At 34.2% G+C, this 27,968-nt stretch overlaps 1 pseudogene; it reads left to right on the top strand.

The window, feature by feature from the left end:
• Positions 1-1,991: 1,991 nt before the first annotated feature.
• LOC132911366 (cytosolic endo-beta-N-acetylglucosaminidase-like) lies at positions 1,992-27,968 on the top strand (annotated as a pseudogene).

Raw genomic sequence — 27,968 nt, 5'->3', positions numbered from 1 at the left:
AATATTTTCAGTTTATGGATGGTCATTTGAACAGTCATTAGGTTTATTTCACACTCTTGCTAATTACGGGGAAAGCAGGTGTGCCCTGCTAAACAGCTGATTTTTCCCAAGACCAAGGACACCCATGAGTCATATCTGCAGGAGCCTCTCTCCGCGGATTTGTTTATTAACTTCGGCTATAACCAATGGGCATCGCGGATCGTTACCCTCATTATTCTACCGAAAAATGTGAACAACGAATCCGCGTACTTAGTTCAGCAAGGGTACACCCACACCGAGCTTTCCTCCTAAATAGTACGAGATGGGTCAGTCTCTGCTCTTATACTTCGCAGACAGTCAAGTACACTACTCTTCAACAACGCGGAAGAGTCAAGTCATTACGCTCATTCGGTCAAACATTGCTCTACGACGCCACGTAGAGTCAAATCACGTTTATTCTACACATCGGAGAATCAAGTCAGTGCTACAACACTCATCGGGTAGTCAAGTCTACTATTCTAACACGGTATCGACAGTCAACGCGCTAACAACATCAACTCTCGAGTTAAACAGTGTAAGGTCCGACGAAATCCAATCTTATCTGTATACGTTCCACGTGTTGTAAACGGCAATAAATTCCTTATATTAGATGACTGTAGACGACAGTTATTTTACCACAACCATTCCTATTATCCTAACAGAAATCAGGGGATCGCCCTGCTCGCTGTGTCGATTCCTATATCCTAACGGGAATTTACGACTCCCGTTGACGCGCCTAACCGAGACACGTATCCCCGCGAATGCACGAATTAACAACAATCTTCTATTGACACTTTTTCACGTATGATAAATAATTTTTAAGATACAGAGGAAATGTAAGAAAAAATCCCGTTTTTTTTTATTTAATCGATATGACGTTTATAAAGTTATAAAGTTGCTTGTCTTGTAGATTAGATTATACAGATTATATAATAATATGATCTAATCTGAATCGTTCCGAGTCATATGATACAAAAACGTTTCTATTAGGAATTTGTTTCTAATACAATCAGATTATATTCGATTATATTATACAATCAGAATACATACCAGTTTATTTCAAACAGAATATTCGTAGGAGGGTCGTTCCTCTCGTTTTGTATCGAGTCAGAGACCAGCTGAGCATCTTAGGAGCAAATGCAATTCAAATTGTATAATTGAGAAATATTACAAACCGTTGTAAAACGTATATTACTTACAGATTATCCAAAGTGAAAAGGTGTAAATTTGGCTGTATGTTTTAGTTTCGGTTCGCGATAAGGATCCCGATATTCTTCTTATTGATTCTTAGGAAACACGCACGTGTGACGATAACTCGACTTGATGATGCTGCACGACGCATGTAGAATGATAAGGAATAAGGACGTCTTTCAGCTTCTTTTCATTTCTGGCTAGTATCACGCGCGACACCGAATAAAGATCAGCTATATTCTTTTTAATAGAACCATCCATTTCTTAACACGTTAATCAATCTGTTAATCAATCCGCATTTCTCATAAAAGAATAGTAAACTTTTATGTCGAGAAACCATTAGTACTGAACGAAAAACCTTTGGAAAAGCTGAATAATATAAATAAAATAATTGAATTTTAGGTTTTTGTCATTTTTATCACTATAATATTAATTATTTATATTGACGGTATTATAAATTATAATAGTACATACTATAATAGTATATAATATTATAATTTATAACTACATAATATTATATAGTGCTTTAAGTTAATAGTGTTATATATTAAGACGTCCTTAGTGAGGAGTGCCCACACTTCTAGCAGCAAAATGACGTTCGGTCCCGCGCGATTCTTCTGACGATGGATATAATAGCACGTACATGTTCCGTATACTTTGTAGTTGCAGGCGACTGACTTGTCGAGGTAAGTCGCAACTTTAGAGTCGCGCGCGATCCTTAATCGCGGTAGTACGAATAAAAATTGTGCCATATTCGGCAATGGATTTTATAATCGCGTGGCTAGTCGCAAATGGAAAGCACGCTTCAGACGGCAACGTTGGAAGACCAGAAAAATAAAGCTCTTCTGTCTCACAAAAGAAAGATACGTACATAATGTGTTTCCTTATTCTTTCAAATTTTGGCGCTGCTGCGCCAATTTACGGCTATTAAAATATGGAGAGGACTTGGAGAGGTATTATAAGGAACTTTATTCTAATATTCACGTAATTGCTCTACACGTGTGATACTCGCCAGAGATCTAGGGCATAAGATTTTCACACTGCGCTTCTCTCTTTTTTCTCAACGGAGTCCAAAGCCATCATACAACGCTAGCATACATACTATGGAGGGGATACATACTTGTGTGTGGTTGTGCTATACGTTCCTTCACTCTCGCACGTACAATACAAATGTACCATATGTGGCTCTTAGTTTGAAAAACCTGTCTACGAAGTGGGAAAGGTGATAAATGATGAAATTTTGTCAACACTGGTAACGAGTCAACAGTTCAGTACTTTCCTCGGAATCTTGAGGGAGAAAAATTACCTAGAGAAAATAATAACAAATTTGTTAAGTTTATTAATATATTCACATAGTAGACCGTAGACGATACATTTTATGTCTCATGAGACATGCGACATGCCGCGAGACCAAGCATAGATTTTCAAATTTTATAGTTGGACATAGATACACAACTGTCTTGTAACTATACTATTATTATCAGTACCGGAAATGCGTTCGGTTGCCGTCGATCGTTTGGTAGCCGACATATTATCTTTGAAGAGAACGCTTTGCATATAGTAAGTATCTATACTAATAAATTGCATGTATGTCTTTAACATTATTATTTTGTATAGTGCTTCTCCCTATAATATATATTAATATATAATATAAAATTTAAAATTTATTTCTGGTGACTTAAAGGACATAAGTATAACTTGTATGGCTTGTGTATGGCTGTGCATTACGTTATTTGCAAATTAATTTAAGTTTTTGGAATTATCGTAATATCAAATGATTATTCTTAGGAAGAAAATTACTCTGTACATGCACATATCTTAAGTTGCTAAAAGTTAAATTACAAAGTTAAATTACATGTAATGGATTAATAGTGTAGGATAATTAAAAAGAGTGTCATTTTTTATAAATTACGAAAAAGTTACTTATATCTGAACTAAGAAATGTCATAAATATCATAAAACGGAAGCAGAAGAAATAACATTGAAAGAGAGAATGAGAAAGATTAATATTTTAAACGTAAAGGTTAGGTGTTAAATTCTACTCAAATCAAATAAAATATTTAATTAAATATAAAAAAAAGTTAAAGTATTTACTTAGTTATGTTTATTCCAAATTGTTTGTTTCGGTATAATTTTTGCAAAATATTAAAGAATATATACTTGCGTAAATAAGAATATTACTTTCAAAGTCGAAACAATCATATAAACATTGATGTAGGAGCATTATAAATTCATAATTTTATTTTGTATACTTTGTTTGATAGAGAAATGAACATCTTTTTGCCCATTAGCAGTTGGTAGATAATGGTATTATATCATGAGACGTAATTTGATATGCCAGTTCTGTTAGATGGGAACACTATCTGCTTCGCATGTATATACAAGTTTCCGGTGAACCAAAATAAGAAGAGAAACCTTTGTTTGAGTTAATGAATTAAAAACTATTTGAAAGTGATCTGTGGAACAGTATAATTCAGAGAGATGAGGACGGAAGTTACAGAGTCACAACCTTTCAAAAACTTAAAAGAATTATTCGATAACGTGGGTAACTTGAAACCATGGCCAGAAATTGGAGAACTACGAGATTCAACTGATTATGTGTACAGTGGTTTAGAAATAAGCGCAGGAAGAACGCGGTTAGAAAAATTGGATAGAGAAGTACATCCGAAAACGTTGCTCTGTCATGATATGAAAGGTGGCTACCTAGAAGACAGGTAATAGAAATCACTATATTTATTAATTCATATATTATACATAATATACCCGTGATTTTTCAGATTTATATGTGGATCAGAATCTTATGATTCTTACCTATTTTATCACTGGAGTGTTATTGACACTTTTGTGTATTTTAGTCATCATTTCATAACTGTGCCCCCTTTTGGATGGATTAATGCAGCACATAATCATGGTGTAAAAGTTCTTGGTACTGTAATTACGGAAAGAGAAGGTATCTGGGATGTTATACTTGAATCTCAGGAAGAAGTAAGAAGATTTGCAGATGCACTAATACTTGTTGCAAAATTTTATAAGTTTGATGGCTGGTTATTAAATATTGAAAATACCATTAAAAGTGAGCAAGTTAATAATTTAATTTATTTTGTAAAATATCTAACAGAAAATATTCATGAAGCAATTAGAAATTCTGAAATTATATGGTACGATAGCGTAACCAATGAAGGAAAATTAAATTGGCAAAATGAGCTTAACAGTAAAAACATGTAAGCTTATTACACTCTTATACTTTTACAATTGTTTCTGTTTGTAGATTTTATTTAATGTTCTAAGTACAATATTTCAGAGATTTCTTTTTAAACTGCGATGCCATTTACTTGAATTATAACTGGACGAAATCAAAATTGAAAAACAGTTTGGCAGTAGCAAAAACTCACAGTCGAGATATTCATGATATATATGTAGGAGTTGATGTTTGGGGTAGAGGTTGTCCTGGCGGTGGTGGATTTAATTCATCATATGTAATTACAATATTACTTATTTTATTGTAGCATATAATATAATATCGTTTAATATTTCATTAAACCATTATAATCTACAGGCTTTACAAAAAATACGACACGAAGGACTTTCTGTTGCACTTTTTGGTCCAGGTTGGACTCATGAATTTTTCGGATCTAAGACATTCCAAGAAGTAGAAGATCTATTTTGGGCACAGTTGTTTCCTTATTTATATGTTCATGTACCTATCTACGAATAAGAAGTATTCAAAACATCATTTTGCCGTGGCAGTGGTAGCATGTATTATCGCTGTGGTCAGGTATGTCAAATTTTGACAAACACATTATTTTTAACAAACTGAATTTATCATAAAAGATATAACTTAGAAAACACGATGTTGGCACCCTGCTGAGGGTAGCCACCCACATGCTATATTTATTTTTATTTTATTTTTTTTATTACCAATGAGATATAACACTTTACCAAATGTCCTTCATGACAAATTGTAAAAACCAAAATAAACCATATATAAAAAAAAAGAAAAAAAAAAAAACTGAATTTATTACATGAATATATTATAACTGAGATGCACATATTTTATGCAGGCACTATATGAAAGGGATGGAAAAAGATTTAAACAGAAACCATTTTACAATTTATCCCTGCAAAATCCACAAATTTCAGTACCTATACCGCACATGAAATTTACATCATCGCCTCAACTTCCAGAACCGAAAAGTGAAAACGATCGAAATGAGTGTTCAGAAGAACCGATACATTATGTTTATGAAACGAGGAAGAATGTTGTTCGAGTATTAAAAAATGTTGTAAATATTGAAAATAAAATGCCAATGCTATATGTAAATAGCTTCGAATTTTGCAGCGAGTTCTCTTTCAGAGGTGGTGGTTGCGTAAAATTAACTACAAATGATCTTACAACTAGGTCATATCACAGGTGAAGGAGTTATATATTTTGTAATTAAATTTATGATACCTCGCACAATTGTATTTTATATATTAATTATGTGTTTAAATTCATTTACAGACTATTTCTCGTTCACATCGAATTTCAACAAGACATTGTAGCAATCATTGCTTATAAAAAAATGGAGTCGTCCATAGCAAATGGAAGTCAACCCGAACCAATACTAGTTCTCGGCAATAATACAGGCTTAAAATCCATCGTTCATTATAAATCAAGGAATTTGGTTGCCAACTGGAAAAGATGGTAAGTCTACAAAATATAAATTGAAATATTTGTAACATAAGAAACAAAAAATAATTAAACCTAAAAAACATTTTATTAGAAGAATAAAATTTTATTCTTCTAATAAAATAATTGTAGGGATATGTAATGTCATTACATTACATTAATACATTAAATATTTATATAGTATGAGTTATGATTATACTCTAAATAAATGTACCTCACACAGATATATTTTTCTTGTTTAGAAAGCAGATATATATGCGTCTGGTTAACATTATGATTAGCTGCCTGTAAGCAATCTTCATTTGGACTAGACATTGTTATTAGCCAATAGAGAAGATATCTACCAGTACAAATATGATTATCACAGAATTTAACAAGTAGCCGTGATAATTAGATATTCGAGATACTATCAACAATGATCTTAGGTTCAATAACGAATCCGCGGTTAACGGGATAACGAATATACTTTCTTCCAAAGTCTAAGTCGGACTGTTTGCTAAAAACGTGAAATATCCACTGATCGTAAGGACGTTGTTTTACTCGCTGATGAGATCGCACGAGAATGTTCCTCTCCGTCACAGTGATGCTACAGAGAAAAACTATGATGGGGTGTGTCTCAGGTCACGAGATGATCGGATTCGTCGAGGACAACCCTCGTTCAGAAAGTGAGGGAAATGGACGTTGCCGTTAATTGGTTAATTTCTATGTATTTACTTAAAATTCTATATAAGAGTTGGTCGCAAATAATCTGTTAATTAAAACAGAAATTTCTATGTTGGTGGTTAGAGAAAGATGCTAGCCGCCATTGAAAGAAAGTTGCTAGCGGGAAACGTCGTTCGTGAGGAAAGCAGATCTGCCGTATCTTCCGGACTGTTAGGATAAAGACTGTTTGTCAATTTGAAGGACCTTAGTCAATTAAATCCTAAAATTTATAGCGGGTCCTCAGGCTAGCTAAACATATACTGTGAATGATGCATCGACATCTGGCAATCATGTTGCGGGAATAATTGGGTCTGTGTGTGGCGAGCCACGGGGCAAAGACGGTTGGAATGTTTACTGTTGGATGTCGGTACAACTGTTTCTTTTTAAGGAGATCTATGCAATTCTATACCTTTGTTAGGTGAAACGTTCATCCCGTGACCGCGGCTACGTTCGGCGACTAGTGGTCGCCTCGAGCCCAAGCACATTATCGCAAATCTCGGACGATTATAATCGGTTTAATTCACAAAGATTTATAAGGACTAAAGATTTATAAAGATCAGTTTAATTTATAAAGATTTCTGATGACTACAGATTTATGATGATCGGTTTAATTTATAAAGATAGTGTTGGGAAATTTTCCAAAGAATTCCAAGGGGAAGGCCCGGTGTCCTTTCATCTTCTACATATATATGCAATTGGTTACATGCTACAAACGGACTAATTACAATTAGCAATAGTTATTACCATTAATAGCTATTATTCAATATAAGGAACGTGTTGAAATTACATGATTCTCAGGAGCATATAACTTTAAGACTATTTTTCATTGTGCTATGCTCTTGGGATCTGCCATTTTAAAGTACGATAAACTAGGGCTCGAGCTTAAGTACTTAGAACTACGACATAAGACACAAAATACAGTTTTTAACTTCTAAGTTAAGAAAACGAAATTTTCGAATGAAAGTATATTGCATTACGTGAAATTTTGAAATATTTACAAGACTTTTCGTTTGCATATTTTAAGAACTTATATAACAGTAAAAGAAAAGCATCTATTTCAATGTCGAAAATTAAGCAAATTAAATCAGAGGAAATAGTTGATAAATTATGATCTTATGTTGAACTGTTAGTTTCAGTTTCTTTCTATAAAAGGCTTCATGTGGTGCTTTTAACAAAGATAGTTGTGGTATTATCTTAAATTTCAAATCGTAAATGGAGATATATTAAACCTTTAGTTTGAAAATTAATTTGAAGTTTTTACAAGGTGTCTTTAAGTTCATAATCTTTTTTAACTGTTGCATAAATGCAAAAAAATATTCTATTTAAACGACAATTTAAATTGAAAAAAATTCACACAGGAGAATATTAACAATAATTTTACTATTAATTCTATGTAAAAAGAGGAAGTAAACAATATTCAAATTATTGATTTATGTAAACTTATTTTTATTCGTTTTCTGAAATTACATAAACTTTTCTAAATTCTATAAAATAAAAATCTTTTTCAATGGAAGAACATTTTAACAAAAAGAGTCTCTTAGATTTACAGAATATACAGAAAAATGTTGTATGTTTATGATTTTCCCAACAAAATCATACAATACATAGAAATGCCAATATAGTCTGATGTGTGATCTCGAAATTCTAAAAGCGTCGAAGAAGTCACGTTCGTATTAATGTTCGTAATACTATACCCTTTCTATTTAACATGAAATTTTCCTTTTTGTTGTCAGTGTTTACCGAACGAACATGAGGACTGTGAACGAAATTGGTATATCTTTTGCGAGGAGTAACGTCTGCTATTTGGGAAAGATCGTCCTCAAACAAAAGCATCGACACCTGGACGGTAAGTCTGCTTCTCGTACTTTATACTGTCGCTCGCATTTCGCGTTCCCTCGATAAATGTACGTAGCAGGTGGATTGCGTCACAGTAAAAGTGTATTACCAGAGGACGAGGGTTTCGACCGTGTAAAAACCGTTCTCCGACTATCAGACCTGGCTACAATCATCTTTTAATCTTTGAGAACCACTCTAGTGAAAGGAATACTAACGTTTCACCATAGGATGTCTATCCAACATATCTTATCGCTCAATATTTCATGGGTCGGCTTCGTGATTATAGGATAAGCCCATTTCTCATTGGTCGACCCTACATTATTATGGGATTAGATCGAGATGGCAAAGTTAATCTTTGTTAGTTTTCCTTCTCTCGCTTTTTCTTTTTTTGCTTATTTATGCACAGACGCACGAAAACATTTGAACAGTCATGCACATATTTTTTGATATTACATATTATGCGTGTTGTACGAAACATTTTGAAATTCCGTTAAAACTGTTATGAGATTCGACTATTATTTTTATATTGGTGAAGTTTGAAGCGAATCTGAAAAAATATATAAAAATTACAAGATACCTAGTACAAGTATACATATATTTTGTACAGATCACAAGAATACTTAAGCAAGAAATTATTTATTACTAGATTCTGGATTTTTATGCAAATTGATATTTTTGGGAATGTAATTAAGAAAAGTAGAATTTATATAGAAAATTGTGTAATTATTTAGAACGCTGCTGTTTTGGATTTCCATAATTTTTTCATATGTTGTAGAAATCAACATTTTTAACAACTTTTTACTGCCGGACTCTTGTAGTTTTCAAGATATTTTCTTTCTTTTTCTTTTTTTTTTTATTTTATTTTATTTTGGTTTTTACAATTTGCCCTGAAGGACATTTGGTAAAGTCTTATATCTCATTGGTGATAAAATGGCCTGATAAAATGATACCTAATTCTAACCTATACATATAAACTATAAACAAAAGATGAGAATTAGGTTTGGGTTAGCTGTTATTTTATTGGATTAGACTTCACAGCGGTCGACAATCAGCATACGTTGTCTCGGGCGCATAATCGTGCAACAGGTACAATTCACTGTAATATCAACAGATTTTTGCAAATGTCTCGGATATTAAGACCGAGCAGCGGTTATACGTGCAGGAAAAAGTTGTTTAGAATCATGAGCCCGACAATATATTAAAAAAGCATAAAAATTCAAGACGGCGGCAGCTTTCTAAATAATTACCATGAATTGTTTTAAGTATCAAGTATCATGTATATGCCAATAATAGGTAACTTGTTTAATTTTTCTTACGACTTTGTTTTATTAAATTCCTTTAAGGTTTCCTTATGGTTGATTATATTATTTAGGTCAGGAAGCAACACTTCGATAAAGCTCTGTATTCGTAATAAATTAAATTCGAGATCTGCTGAAATGGAGGAAGAATTTAAAGCGTGCGCTACTTGAAATATCAGCGAACAAACAATTTTAGAACCGGATAATTCTTGCAATATTTGTTGTAGATATTTACTTTAGAAAATGTTATTTGGATAACATTTTTGATTCAAATTTTATTTCTGGCGGTTATGAGCCTTATCTTTATAAAAAACAGAAATATTTACGTATATGTGTATACTTGTTTATGTATATATTGATAATATCTGTAGAATTTTGAACAGTCGTAATGTCGTGACAAAAGTGTCATCAACTAATCTGTGCGCTGTGTTTCACTTTTTTATTCCTGTTAAATTAAATTACATCTTCGAGTAAATTTTAGCGATAAGAAGCTTTTCCTTTAAGATATAGTACCTATGAGATAGGGAGGGGTTAGGTTACACAGATTGTACGATTTTCTTTTTCAGTTACAGTTTTTAATTACAGCAGCTACTCTTTCGTTTCTATGGCTGAAATATTTAATAAATGGTCGAGATAATATTCCTCGGGTGACACTGTGGAGGAGATATCTCGTGTAACTATTTATCAAAACGATGCAAAACGTGTAAATTGGATTGCCGTATCTGTCTCCGATTGTTCATCTAGTTCCAACTTGAAAAACTTAGATATTCTTTATTTCCCCGAGAACTGTTGGATTAAGGAAATTGATTGGAGATGATCGTTTGTTTGATTTTAAAATATAACAACTTTAACACTAGGTTTACGCACATTTCGAATGCGTCAAATAGACGCGTATAGATATAGGTATACTACACAGAAAGCTTGGAAACTGGAAAGCTTTGCAAAAAATGAATTTCGATATACATTTATATTGCTAAATGGATGAAAGTTAATGGGAGAGAAATGTAAATGGCTCGTGTAATTTTCCGCATGAAATTCGAAATACGTCGAAATGACGTCTCCCGTAAATTATATCACTTCGATGAGCTACTAAAATTACAAGCGTTTATGCGTTTTGATTGCACCGAACCGTTTCAGTATAGGTTTAACTCTGATTTCGTTTGCATCCGTCTGAAAGTGGTTTGTACAGGACGCATATTGATCGGTTGCCGTGTACACCGTTAATTTTCCAATCAGCGGCATTTTGAATATAGCGACGACATTTGCGCTTTAGTCGCGTAAATGAACTATGGACGACTTGGTTACGATGGATTAATATCCGAATATTAATATTAGGTGAAAATATTATCATAAAATCGGACAGTGTATATTTAAAATTACGAAAGTAAACTATTTCGTTTAAAACAATATTTTAGTGCATTAAATATAAATTTTATTCAAAGTTATAGAATAATTTTTATTTCTTCCAAAAATGAAATTTAGTATATTCTACATTGTGTACTGCCGTATACACCGGTTAATAGCTAAATATTGTATCAATATTGTTTTCAATTTGGGATTTAATATACGTATCAATGTTTTCAATATAGAAATTCAATATAAAAATGAAATGGTAACTGCAGAAACCGAGAATTGGTAATTAAAAGAATAAATGCTATTATTTTCAAGCGCTACGTTAACAGGTTTCATTTACGGAAAAATTTCCAGTTAAGAGGAATATTTTCCATTATTTATATTTATAAAAGAGGGATTTAAAAATTAGCTCAGTGGTAGAACATGTTCCAAGAACGAAACAAATGGTGGTATATACTCGTCAATGAATGTAACTAAATTTTTACATTTTAAAAATTCGACGTTACTTGTCGAATGATGTACATACGTACATACATATGTACATACGTATACAATACTTATATACGTATATTTGCAAATACTATAATTAATTTAACCGAGGTTGATTCTTTTTGTAAATTTTTAATTCATTAATTGTAGACGTTTCTGGTTAAGAAATGACCTAGTTATCAACAGGTTAACAATTTTCTATCTGCCTTGGCCAGTATGAAATTATTTGAAATTTGATTTTTAATCGTATCCATCGGCACACTCGGTGCGTGAAAAAAGCAATCGCGTGAAGCTTAGCCGGGCAATCGATGCGTTCCAATGATTTGTTGCAGCATGGTCCAATACCGTTTAAACCGTAACCGACAATAATCAACAGTTTCACTGACCACGATGATAAAGTTAACGCCAGCAATTTTCGGGCGTGCACCAGACACTAATAGCTGTCATCCATTACGAGCTCTGATGTTCTCGAAGTGAACAGCCACGGGCCGGTTACTCGTTTGTTTTAACAGTCACATCGCGAACGAGCAACGCAAATTACGTTCTGCTTGCCGTGTGTCACAATAACAACTATTTGTAATCGAAGAATGCGACCGGCTCATTGATATTCCTGCGGTTATCGAGTCGAATTTTTCTGCGGTTCTACCTGCTGTTACAGTTTGCATTATAATATTTCTTTCTTTCTTTCTTTCTTTTTCTTTCTTTTTCTTTCTCTCTTTCTTTCCTTTTCTTTCTTTCTTTTTTTCCTTTTCTTTTTCTTTTTCTCTCTTTCCTTTGTTCACCATGTATGTTTTGCTTGTCAGTTACGTCAAGTACTACTTACACACAGTGGCTCATGAAAGTTTTCCGACATTTACCATAGAACATTTTTATAGATATGTACGTTGTACATGTTATGACACTGCTGACGTTTATGCAAATGTGCTTTTTTATAGAATGCAAATAGGAGAACGAAATTAATAAATAAATAATAAATAAAATGAAATATATAAAGATAGAAGTTTGTTAGAATGATTAGCAGACTATAAAAATGTATTGTTTTATTTCACGTTCTTTGTATGATGCATGTTTTGCATATTTATGTATAAGGCCATATGCAAACGTATCTATCACGTATTTATGTGACGTATTTATCTCGTCGAACGTTGTTACGACCGTTTGCGGAGAGACGCGGCCGCGGAGAGACGCGGTCGCGGGGAAAACGCGTCAGCGAGAGGGGTAAATTCTCGCTACGATTCGTGTAATCGACACCGCGAAGTAGTGGTTCCTCGTGTTTCGATTAGGATAACCGGAGCGGTTTAATGAATTTATCACTGTGTTAATAGGTTAAAATATCGTCTATATTCAACGATTAGTCATACACTAATATGAGCGTCACAAGAGATAAAAGTCTCTGGAACTCGCGGCCAGGTGGCAACCATACACTCGTCGATACATTGTATTGATATACGACGCCGGCGGACCGCTAGCGACGGTTAGAAACACGACATTGAAGGGGCGCCGTGACAATGTGCGAACATCTGGTTGCCAGTCTGCCCGCGGTAGATGATCCGGTCGATGAGGGTGTCATTCGACGTAACAACCGTTATGCGTAATTTAAAAAATCTAATGATTCCACAAGAAGATAATAAATATGGCTTTGATTATTAATTTGTCATTTATCTATATATTTTAGTAACATTCGTGAATTGTTGATGTAAATCGACAAAATGGTCCACATGTTGCGACTCACATATATTCTATTTGCTATACGTAACATTTTGAAGTTTCGCCAATATTGTAATAAAACACAAATATCGTGACTACGCTGCTCAAATTTGTAACGAGTCTGAAAATCTATATAGAGGTTACAAAAATTATTATATTATTATAATATAATAATATAATATAAGTTATTGCGTCTATGCTGTGCTGGTTTTGTCGTTGACTTTGATCGGTTATAGAAGTTTTTGATCAAAGGATGACCCTAGTTAATAGGTTAAAATTCATCAGAGTCTTGATACAGAAAGTCATGCATAGTAAAAGTAAAATTCATTTCGCATGTGAGACGATAAACGGTACCAAAATCGTGTTACATCGCGCCATCGAACCTATTATAAAACGGCGTATGATGACGTACTATAGGAAAATAATGGTTCGTTATCTCGATACTAGATGCTCGTTTGACAGGAACTATAATACTTTTAAGGTCTTTGATACGGTGTTAAATTACGTCAACGATGGCCAGCTCGTCGATTCACGGAATGTATAATCTTCGACAGCGAGGATCGGCTCTGTTATGGTCGGTAAAGCGAAAGAATGTCGTCTCTAGTCCTTAAGGTATTGCATAAACGTTCTTTCGCAACTATTCTAAACATCAGTAGCTTGGACGTTTCTTTTGAAGCGTGCCTCCTCGACCGTGTTTGCGGCGGACGATCGATAACTTCCCCCTTCCGTCAACCATACCGCGTTTGCGCATCCTCCAGCTTCTATTCGCGCGTAGGAAGCAACACAGTGAGGGTTGAATTACGATAGAATTTTACAAGTGAGTGTTGAATTACGGTAGAATTTTACAGGAATTATCAGAGGGTTCGGTACTTCCTGAAAAAATTTCTTTTTTTCTTTTTTTCTTCTTTTTTCTTTTTTTTTTTTTTTTGCGTTCACTTATTCGCGTGGTTCGCAATTTCTGTAGTACATTTATCGATAATTATAAAAATATAAGTAAATATTACTAGCATTGATATCGCGAAGTCTTTGTAACAGTTGAGAGCAATATATATATAGTGTATATATTATCTATATATCTATATATAACTTGTTCCTATTTATTATAGTATTTTCATCTTTTTTTCTACACATCTACTTACGCATCTGGTCGTCATATTGTAAGAATCATATGACATTGCTGAAAAACTGCAACAGTCAGTTTTTATATACTACTTTCGAATCCGGTCAATCATTGACTACAGATACGAAAAATCTGCAATTTGTGCACTAAGATTTGAAATTGGAAAGAATAAACAGGCAAAATGTACGTATATGTCTAACTTATAACCAATGGATCTGTCTATTGTAATACGATAATAGGGAGACTATAACGAAAATAATGTACACATAGAAATGTATTCAGATCCATAAGAATGATGACTCTAAAATTAACAATTTCCATAATAGGATATAATAGGAAATAATGTCATAATCAATAATGTTCAATTTTAAAGACGTAAAAATTGAAGAGACGATATACAAATATTTGAAACATTCAAAGTGTAGTATTTTTTATAGTATTTAGCAGGTGTATACGTATAAAAGGGATAACGTAAAAATATTTATTAATATAATATAATATAATATAGAAAAATAATACGCAAATATTAGATACGTATAAATATTATAATACTATGCACATATGGAAATTAGACTTGTGAAAATTTATGAAAATTTATGAAAAATCTTATGAAATTTAGCGGAAAGATAAAAACTAAATTAAAAGTAGCGAGGAGCAAAAATAAATTACATTGGCGGTTTAATATCTGAGGGGATTACGTGTATTTGTTTTGCAGCGGTATTAATTTTCTCTGGTTTTACGTTGGACTAAATTTTCTGATGTATATGCTCTCATATTTGATCGAAAAACACATTCCTCTCTTTCTGCAAATAATTATTCTGGTTTTAAATTTGTTTTTCTGTTTACTCTTCTCGTCGGAAGATTTAATGAAATGTCCTTAGCGGTAACTAATGAAATTTTAAAGCGGGAATATCCGTTAGAAACGTATAAATTTCTCACAACAGCATGGCGTACATTTTGGCCAATTTTATTATACATTTTTCAACAAGGATAAAGGGTTATTTCTCGATAATAAGACACGACATAATTATTTCTATTTCACTTCTATTGGGTCAACGATCAAATAATTTCCTTTGTGCAGCATTTCAATTGCTACGTACTATTTTACACAGTCCTATAATGCGTACATTATCTTCTAGCTATGAATTCTTTAAGCACTGTCGCAAAATATTAAACGACAACAGTTTGTGTGACACGTTATTTGATGATTGTCAAATAAATAGAAATTGTAAATGTCTAAAAATAAATCAATTTATGTCGAAACAAAAAATTAAATATTTCGTTCCAAAGCTGAATGATGAAATTTCAGTGAAAAGTAATTTGAATTTCCCTGGAAAGATCGACAATTCTTACACTTTGTATTTAAAAATGTTTGACAGAATTTGCGCGTAATACGTACGTGATTGATGGAAAGAGAACAAAAATTGGTTACTTTTTATAAGGATGAACAACATTCTAAACGGCTAGGTTAAATCCTAGTTTGTTAAAAGTCTTTCTGAAAGTTAAATTTCAGTTTGTTGTAGAAATAGGCTGATTTGTTTCATTGCACTTACATCCGTGATATTTATTTATCTATATTCTACATTTTATCCGTTTTTAATTTGTTAAAAATTCACATATATATGATAAACGATCGTGACATTAAAGTATACTATATAACAAAATCTGTGCATGTTATTATTAATAACATACGTCGTATAAAGTGTAGAACATCAATTAAAATTATAATATTCTGAAATTAAACATGTGTCTAAACCAAATTGTAATGTTTACGTAGGATTTCGCTCCTATGTATTTGGATATGTTAATTGACTTGTTTTGACAATGCACGAATGTTACTAAAACGTATGAATTAATCATCTTTCATAATCCTGTTGTGGAATAATTATTCATTTAAAACTATATCAGTGTCGTACTGATTGAATTGAATACGTGATTGATCTAGGTGTTAAATAACATTAAATATTATTGCCTCGGTTAATCGCAATATTCTATCTATCAATTTATTCAATCCGTTTCCATCATATCTACTGTATATACAGGGTGCGCCGTTAGAATCCGGACAAAAGAAGTTTTGTGCAGAAAGTTGTTTATTTAAGTCAATACACAAAAACACATGAAAATGTTGTTATATCTCATTTAAAGGGTCCTTGCTGAGAACTTTTATTCTATGTAACCACCCTCTGCCTCTATGACCTGCTCTATTCTTGCTCTAAAGCGCGAGCACGCTGACTTCAACTGGTCGCGTTTAATTGTCGCGAATTCTGACTCGATAGCAGCTCGTAGGGAGTTGACGTTGGGGTGCCTGCATTTATTAGTTTGTCTCTCGATAACGCCCCACACGTAATAGTCCAATGGGTTTAGGTCGGGACTGTTAGGAGGCCAGAAATCTTTCGACCAAAACATGTCCACATTGTCAGAGAGCCAATTTTGAACAAGATGACTTGTGTGAGCAGGTGCGCCATCTTGTTGAAATAAATACGGCCTTCCAGAAGCCGTAATTTCCATCCACGGCTTTATTACTGTCTTCAGGACCTCCAAATAAACCTCCTTTGTGATTCTTTCGCCTTTTTGGAAGAAGTGCGGAGGCATGACGTCGCCCTCACTTGAGACAACGCTGAACTTTTCTCGCCGGAGAAGGAGAACCCTTCTCGAACCACTCTGAGGCTGCGTATCTCTTAGCAATGTCGTATACCGTCGATCTTGGGTAGCTAAAGAATTTTATAATTTCGACCGGCGTTCTCCCGGCGCGAAGACTTTCTATAATCGCCGCTCTTCTATCGTATTCCGGGTTTTGCTTAACGAGTTCTGTCATTTTGAGGTTATAGAAGACTTATTGACATATTTAACTAACTTCAGAGTCAATCAGCACAAACATCTGAATTCTAATATGGTGGGAACTACAAATTGAATTCTGTCCGAATTCTAACGGCGCACCCTGTATAGCTTTATCACCGAGTGAGCTAAAAACAATGGATTCTTTCGGTAACAAGACTCTTCCATAATATTTGATAGCTCCGGGCATAACAGGCTGTTATGATATTCAGGGATGACTGTAACAGAGAATAAAGTGGTCCTGGATGTTTATTTGTTCCACCATGTGTTTTAGTAGCATTTGTGTCTTGTTCATACAAATCGACCAAAGTCTGCATTACTCTTAAAAAGTATTAAGACACTTGTTTATTTTTGATGTATATTTTACAAAATTAAGAATAAATTATTATAACTACATTCGTAATTACTTTAGTTTCATATAATAATATATTATGGTCGGATTGAATTAATTTTTCGAAGCTAATACGCAACAATAAAACTGGTGTTTGTAATCGTAAAATATTACAAAACTATTGACGAAGTCTTCAGCTACAAATTTTTTAACTTTTTAATCTTTTGATTATAAATTAGATAAAGAGAAATCTTGCAGATCTCTTTCAGTTGTAATTTGACTTCCGATATTAAAATCAGCGATATTTAAATAGCAAATTGTACACGCTAGATAGGAAAATATAATGTTGCTGTTTTTTAATAGATAATTTATTATTATAGTTTGGTGATTGCATAAAAAGGCACACGTAGCTACAGAAACTATCGGCATACCATTCTATGTATTACAGCATTTACATGCTAATTAATTAGGTCAAAATATACTACATTTCATTATCAATATCATTTTCATATCAGTAGTACTTTAATATGGTTACAAAAATTTGACGAACAAAATCTGACGGAAGACTGCTTCATTGGAGAATAACAGTATGTGCCAATAGTTTTTTTAATTACTATACTAGACTTCTAATTATAATCATATTTACCATTAATTTCTACACTTCAAACAAATCTAAATAATGTTGTCGCAAATCGTTTCAATTGCCTAGATACATTATCAGCTATCAATGATATCGTCACAGATTACCAACGTTTATGAACTATACTTACGAGCAACGGTACACTGCAACGGAACATTACGATGCAATACCTCTAACCGACCTGTAGTTACAATCTCCGTTTCCCTAAGCTTCAACCCTCGACCTCTTATACTTCCGCCTATCGTTCAACCCCCTCAAATAGGCGATCGACAATATGGAATCGAGACGTATAATGGAAACCGATAGTGCCTATGCGATCATTGCTCCCCCTCGAAGGAATATAACAGCCGTGCCATTTCCATAAAATCTTCGGCATTTGGTGCTTAAGGAGGAGGAACGTTCATATTAACAAGATGAGATCAAATTTTTTCCTGTTCGACCAAGGCGATCTATTGGTTTTATCATGGACGAGGCAGGGAAAAAGCGAGTGAGGTGGAGAGTCGGCTCGTATGCCTCGACCGCGGAAACATTTTCAACGGGACTAGAGCCCCTCTTTGTTCTCGTATCGTGTTGGGGCTTTTACATTCCATGTAACGTAATACGTTTGCTGCGAATAAACGCAGTCGTCGTGTCGCGAAAGTGAAACGTGCCTGGTCAACAAATCGATCGGTAGATACAATTTGAAATCCGCTCGGCAAGCGAATCAAATCAGCGCAGAAAAATTAGATTGGGGAGTTAACCAGGGGTTGTAGCATGAGAGACGGAACGTTGAAGCTTGTAAACTGTTTTTCGTGGGATCACGAGAACGTAGAAACGTAACGAATTGAAAGATCTTCAATCTAGTTTACCAAGTTTCAAATTATTTGTCAAAGTTTGACGTTTACGGATTTTGACGTCTTTACGAAGCCAATATTTGGACAAAAATGTTACCCTCTCGAATTATAGATATTAAATTGAAATCTACTTTAAGAATAAAAGTTAATATAAATGCTATTTCATATCGAAAAATTTTATTACACGAGATGGAGCGGTAGTCGCAGTACGACCGGGCAGGGGTGATTCCACGTGGAAAATATGAAAGCAATTTCGTATGGTATTCGTTCGTCTGCGGCTTCGCTTTCAAGAAAATCGACTTTGAAGATTTGACAAATATACCTAAATTTGCTTAATTCCGGATAAGGGTAAATAATCGACAGGGATTTAAATTTCATTTGAAAATAAGTAAAAAAATATAGGAAAAACATAGGAAAATTAAAGTATGCTTGACAAATTTTCAAATTTGATTTTCTCAGAAACGAAGCGTCATATGAACAAATTTTATTGTACAGTTTCGACTTATTTTTTCATGTAGAATCAGCCTGTTTCCGATTGTACTACGACTATCCTCTCCATTTTGCATATATATAACAAATAAATTGTTCTTAGATGTATATCAGCTTTGCCAACCATTTGGTCAGAAATAATCCAAAAATGTTTTTATCGCCGATAACGCTAGTGATTATTCTTAGTCAAAAAGAATTTCCATCGTCGATGATAGTTATTGAAAATGAAAAAAATTAAGCAAAGTACATCTGTTATCCCGTTGACCGCGGATTCGTTATCGAACATCCATACTTATTATATAGTTATTGTCACATCCATACTTGTGTTAATAAACGTTACCTCGATTGTGTGACAACGATGAATAATTCCTCTGAAGATTCATTATATGCCCCTAACTTTAATCTTAATGATAACCCGACATCACAGAAGTGGGATCAGTGCCGATTGTAACGATGCAACAGCTCGTGACCTATTGTGCGCGAGTTGACTCAGCCGCGAGAGCAAAGATCGAGCGGCGGACTTGGAAATTTAACGCTACCACGTTTTAACCCCGGTATCGTGAGCGCCGACCCGGCTGCATGGTGCATAATCGTTAACCTAATGATGAAAGAAAATCCTTTACGAGGCAGCGAGTTATTTTCTGCCTTGAATCGTGCTTTAGAGGGTTCTGCAGCGCATTGGATTACGCAAGTACTGAACGATGAAGAAATTACCTAGCCGGTAATTAATGAACTTTTCATCACGCGTTTTGGTGGCCAAGAGACGGCGACCTCGGCGCTAATGGAGATATACAAGGGAGGACTGTCGAAGAGCGAATCCTCAGGAGCTTACGGTAATCGTCTCCGTTCCCTTCTGAAGACAAGATGGCAAAATTTATTGACGGCCGAAATAATTAATGCCGCCGCTCTTTGCCTCGGTCTACAAGATCGACTCTCCGAACGACTAGCACTCACGAATGACATAGAGACGGAAGATCAATTTCAGAGTGAAATGTGATTTCTCTGCGACGAGGAGAAGTCGACGGCTTCGTCAGAAAGCCCCGGATAAAGTGCCATCACTGTGGCCACTACGGACATCGAATGTCGGGTTGTCGCAAGAGGATAAAATTGGAGCAGGTGAAGAATATACGAAACTCTGATGAAAACCGATCAGCCACATCATCGACGGCATCTTGCTTCAAGTGCCGCTAGAAGGGACATGTCGCGCCTAATTGTCCGTTATTGTGGAGGAAAAACTACGATTGTAATAACGAACGTCGAGTAGACTCCCGCGTAGAGGAAGATCCAATTGGTAGATTAAATCATCTGGGTGAATCGTTCCAATTTAACATCGTTTCGGGAGCTGAATGCTCACTAATTGAAGAATCCGTAGCCCCAAAATTTTCCGGCAAAAGAATGAGTAATTTAGTAATACTGCGAGGGATAGAAAACATTGTATTAAATGTACATCACAAATTTTGTTCACAGTATGTATTAATGGTTTTACATGGGAGATCATTTTTCATGTCCTTGCTGATAGTTACTTACTTGGAATATGATATCATGATTGATCGTGAAATTTTAAGACAAGCTTTTAACGTGAATATTACAGAAAATGTCTTGCTCTTTGTAAAACAAAAGTTGTTAATGTCTGTGACAAAACCGCTGAGAAGAAGATCGATGTTTATGAAGTTGATACCGAGGTACTTGATCATGGTTAAAGTCGTTTGATCTTTGTTCTCGAAAAGTTCAAAAGTTCATTCGTTACGGGCTTCCCACGCACTCGTGTAAATACGAGCCAGCTAGAAATACGGTTTATTGATCCAAACGTTGCCGCGCAAGGAAGAAGCCCTTATAGATTGAGCGAGAAAGAGCGAAGAATAATGCGTGATAGAATAAGCGAATTAATTAGAGTAAAAATTATAAGCCCTAGTAATTCACGGTTATGTAAAGAAAACTCGTAAAGAAAAAGGACGGCTCGGACAGATTGTGCGTAGATTTTCGGGAACTAAATAAAAATACTGTCACGGATCGATATCTTCTACCTCTTATTAGCCCGAACATGGCCAGCGGGTTCCATGAAATTCCCATTCATCCTAATTCTACAGAATATACAGCAGTTTTCACCCCCAACGGGCAATACGAGTACGTAACGACGTCGTTTGGCTGTTCCCTAGGTCTTGGGCGACCTCGCCTACTCGTATCTTGTTGCTTACCTTAAATTGGACAGATAAACATGAAAATATAAGCCAAAAGGTAATTTCCGTCCTGACTGATGAACTGGCGTAAATGATGTTCGACCCTAATTAATTATCCGATAGAATTACATCCTAACGTTAGATCGCGTGGATACGGGGCTATTTTGACCAATAAGGTCGACGGTAAAAACCGGCTAATAGAATAGTATAGTATAGTAAGAAAACTAGTCCCGTGGATTCTACGTATCATTCGTATGAACTAGAGACGTTGGCAGTTGTAAACGCCGTTAAACATTTTCGTCACTATCTACATGGACGGGAATTTCTTGTTGTTATTGATTGTAATTCGTTGAAGGGAACCAGTAATAAAGTGAATGACGGGGTTTACAGGTGGTGGGCTTATTTACAAAATTTTACTTTTGACATAATGTACCGAGAAGGTAAACGAATGGCCCACGTAGATTTCCTTTCGCGGAACCTCGTGGATAGCGACCGTGTACCATAACCAACAAAATCAAAGGAACAAGGAAATATGTACCGAGCAACAGAGAATCCTTGTGGGCTTCGTAAAATCGACCACGAACACCACCAAATTTTCTGTGACTTAGATTGATTTTGAATGACCTTGAATGAGTATAGTCGTTGAATTCATCATTATGTTTAGCGAACTTGAAATGCCCTCGTGCAAAAAATTCAATTACACTAAATTTTCTTCCCCGTGCAATATTTTTGATTTTCTTAACATTTTTTTCTATCATCAATATTTTCAACAGTATCCAACTGTCATCTTATACGCGTATAATAGTGAATATCCAACTTTACGTCCTTGTTCTGCATAAACTTCATCAGTTAACATTTACAAATTTGGGCAAAAACCTGATAATTTATCGCGCAAACTGCGCATATCAGAATAATTATAGAAGTGCTGTTAAATATTGATCGTTAAATATTATATGTATAATAATGTTCGACATATTAGCTTGTATGATGTACTGACGTACTGCTGACGTACTGCGCATATTTTATATGCGTATATATATCATACGTTTTCTGTAAATTTAATATGCACAAACGTCCAGAATTTAATTATTGGCAATAGCAAAAGACACGGTTCCAGCGACTAAATTATAATACATAATCACATCATACTGCAAGTTAATAAGTAGAATACATTATTTAACATAAAGATACAATAACATTATCGTAAATTACATCCAACATATTACGAAATGATGATACAAAGATAAAACTACAAGATATGTATACAGCGGTTATTGATTGATTAATAAGTGATTCTATATTATAAGATTATTCTTATTATAAGATTCGTTAATAATTAACGAATTATACATGGAAGTATAAAAATAAAATTACGATTTTGAAGTTACCTCTAATTACAGATCACGTGAGAAAATATAAGTGGATTTCTGTTGATACTCTGACTTTTATATTTTGCATGTTAATCGTCAAATTTCACACGAATGTCCTAATACTTCTAAATAGAATATTGCAATATTGGTTATAAGATGAAAGGACACCGGGCCTCCCCCCTTGGAATTCGTTGAAAAATATCCCAATACTGTCTTTATAAATTAAACCGATTATTATAAACCTTTGTGAATTAAATCGATTATAATTGTCTGAGATTTGCGATAACGAGTTTGGATTCGAGGCGATAACTGGTTGTCAGATGCAGCCACGACCACGGAATAAACGTTTTACTTAACAAAGGTACAGAATAATTGTATAGCTCCCTTTAAAAAGAAATAGTCGTAGCGATACTTGACAGTGAACGTTGTAATGGATATCTACCCCGAGGCTCGCCACACACAGACCCTATTCTTCGGGCAAGATAATTACCAGATGGCGATGCATTTCCACGGGACATGTTCAGCTAGACCGAACACCCGCTATAATTCTTAGAATTTCGTTAATTAAAATCCTTCAAACGGACAAATAGTCTTTATTTTTAATAAGTCCTTAAATCTACCATCCATCTAAGAGGAGGTACGGGAAATCTACTTTTCTCGGAACGACGCTTCCCGCTAGCAACCTTCTCTCAAGGGTAGCTTGCTAGCATCTTGCTTGCATCTTAGTACGAAATTATACGAGATATTATACGGAAAATAAAATTTGAAGGATAGATGTGGAATACGAGGTATTCCATCTCCAAAAATAAGTAAAAAGTATGCAGTAAAGAATAACATTCTTCCATTTATCTGATTTTTCAAGAGAATCGAATTCGTTTAATGTATGTGAATTTGGCTAATGCTTGCGAAAATAAAGATGTAAAACAAGTTTCTTCTATGTAAAGCTTCGTCTTTAAGAAAATAGAGTTTAATGCGTTGAATTAAGAATCAACTTGCTGCACGTCTACTCGATAAATTTTCAAATCTTATTTTCCCAGAAACGGTACTATGAAATTTTATTCTACATTTTCGATTTAGTTTGAAATGCAGAATAACTTCTCTTATTGATTCACTTTTGCCTGTATTCACTTAAGCGCCGTGTGAAAACACATTCTATAAATTCTTGACTTATTTCAGGATGTAGAACCTTTTATCGATCGTTCACTCCCACTTTAGAAACCAAACCGAATTAATAAATAATTCAGAATCATATAAGTTCAAGACATATTTGGCAAAGATTTTAACTCCATTTTAAGCTTTCAAGGGAAGTTCAAGTCAATTTTAACCTAGTATCGTATAAACGAATCCTACTCTACATTTCCTGCTTATACTGCCATGTAGAATGGCTGCCTCGTTAATCCATAATTAGTGGAATATAATACTGGTAGTAAGTAGGATCTTATCAAGGATGTGCCTTGTCAAACGGTAAACTTACATCAAGCGATTGCTCCAGTATATATTCATCCGGGTGTAAAAATGCACAGTTGAAAACAGGATTACTGTTATTCGAAGGTAACCGTGCTTACTAAAATCAGATAAAAATCCTAAAGCTTGTTAGTGGTTTTAATCTGTAAAACGTTCGTAATACGTTAATTTATCAGTTATCGGTAATCCAAAAAGAAAAAAAAAAAAAAAAAAAAAAAAAAAAAATGGACACCAATCCGTTGTTATTCTATTTGCACGATTTTTATAATATAAGTATACGTACAGTCTTTATTTTGCAGTTATTGCGTCGTAATTGCAATAAGGTAACTTTATCAGCTACGCATTTGTAACAAAGTAGATGAAACATTGTAATTATGTTAGGAACTTTTACTTATAACCAAATAATTAAATAGTTATTTAATACCGATATTCTCGAGGTAACTTTAGAGGATTGCAATTATATGATGAAAAATTATTGAACGTTGAACGGTATCAATAAAGCACACAAAAGATGCTTATACATTAGTTTCCTTTGTCAATCGTTTTGCAGTTGTTTTAAGCAGCAGTTATCGACAGATGCTTTGTATAGACGCGGTCAGTCAAACGCGGTCAGTAGTTTGGTCAAGTTATATGTTTTTTTTTTTTTTTTTATTTGCGTTTATTTTACAATCAATTCTCGTTAGAGAATTTTAAATAAATTTATCTGACGTGGTACTATAACATGATTAAGAAGTATTTATAATATATTTGATTCTATTTGAATCTAGTGCTTAGATATAAGATATAATGTCTTTTTAGCCTGCGGATCTGTTCCAACAACTCGAGTAGTTGACTAATTGGAGGGTTTACGTACAAAGGTGCATTTATTAAGGATCTTAAGGTTTTAGATTGGAATTCGTGGAGAATTTCTATGTTGGAATTACTTACTGTTCCTCGTAGTTGCGAGTTCTAAGTAAAGTCAAATTTACACTCTCTCACTGCGGATCGATACAGCGGACGATTCGTCGGAAAACGTCGCTTTCGGCGAATTTATATTTCACTTCGCACAGATGCGACGGATAAACGCTGTTTCCATTTGTGTGTACTAAAATGAAACAACATAAATACGACTTTTTATCCTCGTTTCAACCGTAGTGATTCTTCAAAGTGGACAGATAAAATTCAGCTCTGCATGCTACGTTTTTTTTATTTTTTTTATCTTTTTTTAGTTTATCTTGGTTTTTACAATTTGTCCTGAAGGACATTTGGTAAAATATTATATCTTATTTATTGGTAATAAAAGAATAAAAATAAAATATAGCAGGTGGGTGGCTGCCCCCAGCTGGGCGCCATCTTCGTGTTTGTTAAATTATATGTTTTATGTACCTGCTACCTGCCACCTGCTACGTGACTGAATTATTGTCCGTGTGTGAAAACATATTCATAATGATCATGCCTCTGCTATCTCAAAATGAGTTACGTAAGTACGAAGGCATTTTAAGGCAAAGAATCTTAATATTCTTCTATAAAGAATAAAAAATGTATCGATTAGAGAAAATATAAAAGAACATACGATAGAATTCCATTTTCGGAAAATGATGATCTTAAAATCTCGTAAAAAAAAAAAAAAGGAAAAGGAGGAAAAGTTTTTCTATCATTACGCGATTCTGAGCCTGTATTATGCCGGATGCTATTGCCACTGCAATTGTTAAACAAATCTACAAATCGGTCACAACTGCCAATCCGTAAAAATACGATCTGTTTTATTATAATACATTTTGCAATCATTTCGACAATTGCCTTGTTCATAAATAGTAAAAGAAAATAGTGTAACATTGAACGAAGGAAACTGCTTCAAGATTCCATTATCAAACTATCATATTATGCTTGGCTATTTTATTCGATTGTCCTTTTTTTCTTTTTTTTGCGTGAGGAGGGGAAAAAAATGCTGTTACGCATACCCAGTGACCCGCATCACTGGGGTTATGTGGGGGAGTCGGGCGGATGTTGTTGCCATACCCACTAAAAACCCTTCCCCGCCCTCCTTTCTCTGCTTTGAGGGCTGACAACCCCAGTAATACCCGGCGTCGGCAATCATCAGGGTTGTCCTTTTTCATGCTCCGTATCTCCTTCTTCGTTCAATTACTGCTCGCTTCATCTTCTCAACCAGTTCAATGTTGGGCTGACCTCCTCTGAAAAAACCAACACCACACGCAGTTCCCTAGTGGTCACCTAATCTTAGAGTACTACCCCACCCGTGCCCAGCGTTGCTTAAGTTTCTCGTGTTCGGACGGGAACGAGTGTACTCAACGTGATTTGGGCGTTGGCTTATTCGGTTATCCTGTGTTTTATCTCGAATTTCATATATCATTCATATTGATTTATAACTGTTAACTACAGATTTGTGTATTCTGCTTGTCTAACTATGTGTTAAATGTGGATATGTAAATCGTGTTATATTCTAATTGATTAATCCTTTAAATGCTCACTGAACTGCTTTTAATCGTCGTAAATAATGTGGTATGAAATGTTTCATTTTGATTAATTAACCCCTACTGTGCGCTCAATGTTCGTCGATCAGTATTGGTATAAACTAAATATTCAAAATGGCGAAAACTGCAATATTTATAAAATTGCAAATAACGAAACCTGTTTTCCACATCTATCAATTCTACATCTATCTAACAATTCTTACATCTTTCTGCATCAATTGATTTCGATGAAACTTGAAGCATATACATAACCTACATAAGTCTACGAAACGTATCGTTAGAAGATCGTAATAGTCATTACAGGTTTAGATAAAAATGTCATGACAAATGACTATTACTGTTTTCTTCGCAATCCCAACTAATTGCAATTTCTTTCCAAGTCTATCTTCCATATCATTTGGTAATCTAATCCTTTTAATTTCTCCAAGAAATTCAAGTCCTCTGGTCCAATTTCTAAAAAGTAATTCTGGTTTAGACGGTCCGAATATTAATGTGACCTACTATTTTGTACAATTTAAAATTTCCGAATTTGTATAATATTACGAGGACAATTAAAAAAGGAAGACATTATAAAAATATGTGAAATATATAATAAAACATTTTCTATACAGTTCACTGCATTAATTGTTAATTCGATTATTTCTGTTATTTTTGTCCAAATTGTAATATAGCTAACTCTACTGCTAATATTGCTATCAGGATTTAATAATTTCCAGGTACAACGTCGACTAAATCTATCTCTGTAAATATTGCCAATGTTAAATTTGATATTAACAGAGATGGCCAACAGGAGATTGATGTTACAATATCTAAAAGTAACTTTATATGCGACAATGTTTGAAGGAGGAAAAAATACAAATACAGCAAAGACAGCTGAAAATACAGCTTCGTCGATCTCAGAAAATAGAAATAAATTTCGAAGAATTGAAGGTGATGATGCAAAGGCCGATGTAAAGCAAGATTCAGAGAATCTGA

Source organism: Bombus pascuorum, chromosome 10 (assembly GCF_905332965.1).
Source record: "Bombus pascuorum chromosome 10, iyBomPasc1.1, whole genome shotgun sequence".
NCBI classification, from domain to species: Eukaryota; Metazoa; Arthropoda; class Insecta; order Hymenoptera; family Apidae; genus Bombus; species Bombus pascuorum.
The sequence above is the reverse complement of the archived record's forward strand: the minus strand, read 5'-3'. Positions and strand labels throughout refer to the sequence as shown.